The sequence below is a fragment of the Electrona antarctica genome, assembly GCF_951216825.1.
Source record: "Electrona antarctica genome assembly, chromosome: 3".
NCBI lineage: Eukaryota > Metazoa > Chordata > Actinopteri > Myctophiformes > Myctophidae > Electrona > Electrona antarctica.
Genome location: NC_136808.1, coordinates 1,730,593 through 1,738,553, shown reverse-complemented (window position 1 = coordinate 1,738,553; position 7,961 = coordinate 1,730,593). Strand labels below are relative to the sequence as shown.

General features: G+C 41.2%; 1 long non-coding RNA gene across 1 annotated transcript; it reads right to left on the bottom strand.

Moving 5' to 3' along the window:
• Positions 1–4,621: 4,621 nt before the first annotated feature.
• LOC306919984 lies at positions 4,622–7,744 on the bottom strand. Its single transcript, XR_013789596.1, has 5 exons — positions 7,355–7,744; positions 6,803–6,905; positions 6,292–6,393; positions 5,192–5,387; positions 4,622–4,939 (listed from the first exon to the last, which is right to left on the bottom strand). It is a non-coding gene; the product is annotated as an uncharacterized lncRNA (long non-coding RNA).
• Positions 7,745–7,961: the final 217 nt, after the last annotated feature.

The window sequence follows — 7,961 nt, the reverse complement described above, 5'->3', positions numbered from 1 at the left end:
CTTTGAATATATATTCTCTCAGAGCGAACATGGGCAAGTGCTAGGTCACACGAGGAGCATATGAGAATGACGTTTTGACCCTGAACTAATGCCTCTTCACACTATTCTTCTGTCATATCTTCCTCATAAGCTCCATTTGTTATTAACCCCCGCTAAGTGCTAGGTCACACGAGGAGGATATGGAGTCATATAAAACTGAGATCCTATCGTGAGCCTTCGGGTGTGAAAGCACAGCAAGAGACAAGCGGCCGGAGGCTGAGGGAAGGATTTAAAAATGTGTTCGAGCGTAATTACGAGCTTGAAAATAGCATAACAAATGAGATCAGGCTAAATTATGCTTAACGCAGAGATCGTTAAATCTGCAAATTGAGCCCTCTAAATATAAATCTCAGATACGAGCCAGCTAGGCCTCGTTCTCTCCACAAAGTGAAAGCTGCATCTAAATTAGAGGGAGGAAGCAAGTTGTTATTACAAATGGGGCCGCGTGGTGAGCATGTTGGGCAGTAAGTTAGAAATGTTGCCTCAATTGCTTATAAATATTCAAAGAAGAAAAGAAGACAGTACAACCATATGGTTTCTAATATATTTATTTTTTGGTACAGTAAAAGGTCAAGGGGTCACAGACCATGAAGCTTCTCTGCAGTGAGAGAGAGAACAAACTTTGTAAAATCATTTTTATGGAGAGAGGGGGGAGGGGTGAGCAATGTTAGCACATAAATAATAATGGGAAGTGAACTGTGGGACATACAATTGGAGGTATACAGTAGAGGTACAGTATTGAGGTACAGTAGTGGTACAGTAGCGGTACAGTAGAGCAGGGGTTCTCAACCCGTGGGTCGCGACCCCTCGGGGGGTCGCCAAATTATTTTAGGGGGTCCCCAAATTATTTTCAAAAAAAAAAAAAAAAGATTTTTTTTTAAAATTGTATTTTCACGATTTTTCAAAAATAGCAGACCTACAAGCTCGTAGCGCGCCACTCGGTGGCGCGCTATGAGCTTGTAGATCTGCTATTTTTAAATAGCTAAATTATAACGACGCTTAAAACACAAAGGGGTTCCCGCCCAAAATGGTTTAAGGTTATTGTAGCAGTCAATTTATATTGGGGGTCGGGAGGGGGCGGGGCGGGGGTCCTGAGACATTGCCAAAGCATTTCCGGGGGTCCCCGGCCAAAAACGTTGAGAACCCCTGCAGTAGAGGAACCCTGGCTGAGTGAAAGACCACCAGTGAGGAATAGTCGATTCCAAGTTGGATATTGTGTTGTGAATCTAGAGTATAGTCATGTTATTAAAATGTTCTGCCAATTTAGCCATTATGCCAAATCTTTCCACAGTTACTAACCATGAAACTGACCATGATACTGACCATGATACTGACCATGAAACTGACCATGATACTGACTGTGATACTGACATTATACTGACCATGATATTGACCATGATATTGACCAGATACTGACCATGATACTGACTGTGAAACTGACATTATACTGCCCATGATACTGACCATGATACTGACCATTATACTGACCATGATACTGACCATGATACTGACCATTATACTGACCATGATACTGACCATGATACTGACATTATACTGACCATGATACTGACCATTATACTGGCCATGATACTGACCATGATACTGACCATTATACTGACCATGATACTGACCATGATACTGACATTATACTGACCATGATACTGACCATTATACTGAACATGATACTGACCATGATACTGAGACACAATGAATATATTAAACATGCCTATAAGAAATAATAAGATAGCAACACACATGCACCTCAATATTGCCACTGCCACATATGTGACAGTTTCTGACCGAGGCTAATTAAGTCATTGAATTTATTTTTAATTTTCGTTTTTTCATGCGATGTGAAAGCAGGGAATCATAGCTTCAAATTGACATATTGGTTGTTCAGTTTGACCCACCAGTTTTGGAGACATGGCTTATAGAGTAATGTCTTGCAGAAAACAGCGAGTTGAGAAAACAGGCTTGAAAGGTTCACTTCTGTGGACTCTAACATTACACCTAGCTACATGTTACATCGATTTCAGCTCTGACAATTATTTCAGACATGCGGTATGTAAAAACATCCTCATGTAATTCTGCATTGCAACCTGTTTGAAAAAAAGAGCTGACCGGTATAAAGGGTTCAGGCGATAATGAGACTAATAATAAGATGCATTGACTTTCTTCCTTATGATGCTTCCTGAAAGCGAAAGTGCGAAACCCGTTATTTTGCAACACGGTCGTACATCAAAGTTTAAATGAGCCTTTAGTGAATCAGTCAGTCTGTTCTGAGTGTGTAGAGAACCTATATTATCTCACACTGATGAGCGGCAGCCGTTGCAGGCTTGTAGTCTGTTGCAGGAAACGCAGTAATTGAGAAGATCAGCAACACAGCAACAATGACTGTTGGCATTACCAACATAATCACCACGACCACAGTCTCTTTAGTTCGTTCTGCTGCTTCAGTTTCTTCTCTATCTGCAAAAGTGTAGTTCAGAATTTACAGTAGTTCACAAATAAATCACTGATTAAACCTAACCCTACTGGCTGAACGTAACACAAAAATAATTAGTTAAACCACACCAAACCCATGGCTAAAATGTGTCATACAAACAGTGCCTAGCATTTAGTATTTCCCTCCATGAATGTAGAAGTGACTTTCAGTGCCAATACCGCAAACATACCGTAGGCCTATACTTCATTGTGTTTCAAAATCTTACAAAAAATAAAATAATAAAAAATAGATAGATAGATAGATAGATAGATATTATAATTTGTAAGTGTGTGTGTGTGTCTATTTTTTTAAATCCCTCTTTCTTATATTTGACATTTTGTACAAATATCACCCTAGCTGTTTGATTTAACAACGCAATAGCTGTATGAAATAAAAAATAACGACACTTTGTGTGCACCCTCAAACTTTTCGACTGCACCCGGCCCTGCTGGCATAGCATACCTGTGATGAGCAGCTCCCAGTTCTGCTCCAATTGTCCTGTCCTGGTAGCTGCGTCACAGGTGTAGTTACCGGAAGCAGAAATGCCCACTCTCTCCCAGACCAGTGGATACAACTGAGTGGCATTCAGAATTATTTTGGGGCTAGCAACATGCTGATGGGTAAGGAGACTAGGGTTCCTCTTTGGAGAAATGCTGAACAGGATAACCCCATTCTTCTTCCATACGAGCTGCACAAGGTTGCTCAGTGACCGGGTCCCACAAGGCAGTGTCACTGTGCTGCCAGCCGGCTGTGAGATTGTGTTCCCATCTGAGAGGAAAAAAAAGGGACGTTTCAGATGATAGTGATCGAAAACTTGCAAAGTAGAAACTAAGTGATAAATAAATCAATAATATTGCCAAGGAATTGTGGTGTCTGTCAATAATAATATAGGTTGTTGGTAAAGCAATAAATAAGAGTGTGGTGCTCAGATCTGTAAAGGGCTTTTACCACTTGAGGAGATCCAGATTATGATGAAGCATAGGACAGTCAGTGTTGTGTTCATGGCAGTGCATGTGCATCTACGCATACAGACCTCCATTCTACCTTCAGCATTACTGAAACAAAGATGTTGAACTTTGGTTTAAAACTTAGTTATGTTTGAAAACCAGTAGACACAATGGTTAAATTGTGAATAGGCCTACATAAAAAAATGTGAGTCAAAATACATTAAGCTATGTTTTAGTTACCTTACCAGTGTTGCTTTGTCAATCTCGCATCAATCCTGTCTGAAGAGCCAAGATCTTCTCTTTAGAGTTATAAACTCTAACCTTTGTGATACAAATGCACCACCTCAAATAGCGACAGAGTGATAGCTGTTTCTAGATGTGAATATATCCTTTACATCCTGTCTGTTCTAGTCCACCCACAGACATGACAATGATGACAGCCACACAGGAAGTTCATTTTGAGAGGAGAAACGTATGTCCTTTTTGTTAACCCATTTAGACCCGAGGACGATTCTACAAAATGTCTTCCAAATCCTGAGTTTTCTGAAAAACGTGGTGCACTGGTGCTCAAACTATTTCATGTCAAGGACCCACAGAATTGTATGTAATTTGATATGAGTTAAAAACATTTGCTCTGAAAGAATATGTATTCAAATATTTGTGCCACATTTTCACGATAAAAAATAAATACGGCTCTCGGTGCCGCGCTATGAGCTCGTAGATCTGCTATTTTTCAATAGCTAAAGTATAACATAATGCTTTAAACACCAAAAGGGGTTCACGACATGTCCTGAATGGGGGGCCTGCAAAGTTTCGAAGTTATAGCCAATCCGAATGGAATATGACATATCAGATAGGTTTGTATCAATTGGCATATAGTGTGTTGAAATAACTGATATTGAATTTAAATTGCTGGTAACTTGGTCTTGCCTTGTGGTACTACAAGAGTAAATATGGAGTTTTACCCTGATAAGTAGTGCATAGTATTTTTAAATTTAGATATGCAGAACAATGCTGAAAAGATTTCTATGAAGTGTATTGTATATATTATATAATGTAATGATTCCTAAAACAGGAGAGAAGAAGTGGTGTTTCAGAGGCCTCCTGGTGATGACGAGAACCAGGGAGTAGAAGAAGAAGAACAAGTAGATGAGGAGGAACAACAGATAGATTTATTCTGTAAAGATTTATTTGTCGACTGTGTACAAAGTACAACGATCAAAGACAAAAAGACAAAAATACAGGAAAAAACAAACAAAAGCAAAAAGACAATCCCCAGATGTAGGGGTGGAATTCTCTCAAATGTAATAATAGATGTCCAGAGGGTGTACTTGTACGTCAAGCTGCCTCACGCTACAGAAACAGCTTGACGTCTTCGGCAAGGCTTACATGGGGATCACACATCAAAGGTATCATCAAAGGTATCACCATGACAAGAGTTCACCATTTCAATTTCACTGACTGACGCCTAAAAATGGGAGAAAGAACAGTCCATTAGTAACCTTTTTAATTCACTTATGACACAATCCATTTAAATTGGTCTTACTTCATTTACTTTACTAGGGTGGGCAGTGAATTGAGTGAAACCTTTCAAATCTTTTTGAAAATGAAATTGGCAAAGGATTTTACATTATTTGAAATGAATCGTTCAAATACAAGAATAATATATATTTCCTTTGAATCATGTTAAGTACGGTCCTATATATATATATATATATACCTTAAACTCATCCACAGCTGTTGCAATGTGTTGTGATGTCTGAGTGATGTGGTCCCTGCCAGCCTGTACTCTTTCTGCCAAAGCAGCATTTTGTCCTTGGATCTCCTTTAACTCTCTGAGCAGGTAGGCATGCTGCTTTTGGTAATAGGGCATAACAAAGCAGCACAGATCCTGATCGGGCATCCCGCTGGGACGCCTAAGAGAACAGAGCGACAAGTACATGATTAATAAGGGATTAGTAAACAACAACCGTTTAATATCGATATAAAACGCCACCTCTTGAGCCCCATTGCCCCCACCGGCTCAGAACCTCTGAACAGCACTCAGCGGGCCAATGGAGACCCAATTGGTCTCCGGTTCCAACTCCGATGTTGCGGATTTTCCCCCTGGACCCCCCTGGGGTTTAAGAGGTTAAGACGTGTCTACACGTCTCAGGCATCCCGCGGTTTTGATAGGACGTGTGGACACGTCCTGGGCATCATAAGTGTTAAATCTGAGAGTGTACAAAAGGGTTCCATTTGCACATTCTCAGAGTTACGGACATGTAAGGGTACATTTGGTTACTAGTACGTATCGATCATTTAGCTGGAGACTCCTTGGAACCCCCTCAAGGACACCGGTCCCCGGAATGGATGTTGAGAACCAGTGTGCTGGTCATAGGAATAGCCATCTAGGATCAAAATTAAACTAAGAACCTTACGTCCGTCTAACAGTAGAATATCTGTATGATGAAACTATGTGTATACACTATAACTATACAATGTGTGTAGCGCCCATTACATTAGATAATTGACACTGGGTGAAAAAATGAGTTGCAAAATGGTGGGATAAAAATTATAGTAAAAAAAATAAAAAATAAAACTATAACTATACAATGCTATGTCTACATATGTTATCTAAATTACATATTTTAGCCTTTGCATACGCCTGCAAGGTCGTTGAGGCTAGGGCAAGCTGCGGTAAGTGCTACGGGCTATGGTGGTGGAGTCTGAAGGTGAGTTTTCAGACTATAAAATATATTATTATGTGAACAAAGCACTTGTTGAGAAAGCACAAAATTGTGTTAGACAATGGAGATGAGGTTGTATATGTAAACTTACCATGCAGACTCTTTATTGTCCTTGGCTGCCAGCTCCAGTTTGTCTAGCTCCTCTAGTTTACACTTTTAAGTCTCCCTCGTCAATCAGGATGTTAATTTCCCCCTTCAATGTTGGTATACAGATACAACAGCTTTAATATAAACACAAGGCTACCTAAATTACACACACACACACACACACACACACACACACACACACACACACACACACACACACACACACACACACACACACACACACACACACACACACACACACACACACACACACACACACACACACACACACACACACACACACACACACACACACACACACACACACACACACACACACACACACACACACACACACACACACACACACACACTTTTATTAGACAATTTAAAAATGCAAACAGCACAAGGTACAGTCAGGCATTTTGGTCCAAAAGGATCACACCAAAGAACCTTGCGGTTCAAGTCCCATGTGCACTAACAATAATCTAAAACAACAATGATTGAACACACACCTGTATAGCGCTCTGCAATTCCTCAGTGAAATGCTTGTGAATCTTCTCCATCAGAGGTTTATCCTTGCAGAATGGTTCAAATGAGTGGGCAAATCTGTGAAAACTGTCAGTGACAGTAGAAAAGAAAGTCAACATCAGCATTTATAGGCAGTAAGCTGCTGCTTCCTCAATGTGGATAAACCAATGCAATTAAATTAGATACATAAACATAGTAATCACAATTAATAGCTATATAATAGTAACAATCTTTAGCCCCAGTATGTTCCCTCAGCACTACTACGCTCATTCTGTAGCTCCGAGAGCGTAGGGAGAGGGCACATATGGGGCTATATAAACTTGTATGTGCACACGCGTGTGCGTGCGTGACACACGCGCACACACACACACACACACACACACACACACAGAGTAGCCCCCGTTTGGAACGGACCTCACCTCAAAAGGCTAATGGCGGAGCCGCGGAGGGTGAGGTTTCAAACGGGGCTATGGTGTATGTAGTCTAAAGTAAATCACAATAAACTGCACAATTAAATAATAGCCTGAACGTCTCACCTAGCATCGCCAATGAACCTCTGCAGGGCATCCTCTATTACTTTATTGAAGAACGTCAGTCTGTCACCCCCATGATGCACTGCGTCCTTGTTGTTGTCACACTGCTTGCCTTTCCCAGCAGCATCCGACATTTGAGACGCACCCTCGGCCGTGGCTTCACTGACATGCTGCTCATTGGCGTCTTCTGCATTCGCTGAAGTCCGTGGGCATTTATTCGCCATTTCCCCAGTTTCTTCCATGTCCATGGAGTTGACCAAAACAACACGACTCTGTTTATGTTTTACACTACCCGCCAAATGTACTGTACTTCCTCTTCTTTGTCTCGTCTTCTGTGGTGTTGTTGGCGGTTGACGTACAGGCGCATTATCGCCACCAACAACCCAGACGTTTTTATTTCCAGGGAGAAAAAAACTCTCTGCTGATTTCTGATCGTCTGCACCTTTGTTAAATTGACACACACACGCACACACACACACACACACACACACACTCCTCTCTCTCTGTCGCTCTAAGTAATTAGTCTCATGTCGCGCAGCTGCGCATAGTTTCTCCCAGCGGATCCTGCCGGGAGCTGCCTATGCCATAAAAAGCATAGGCCCAGCCAGCG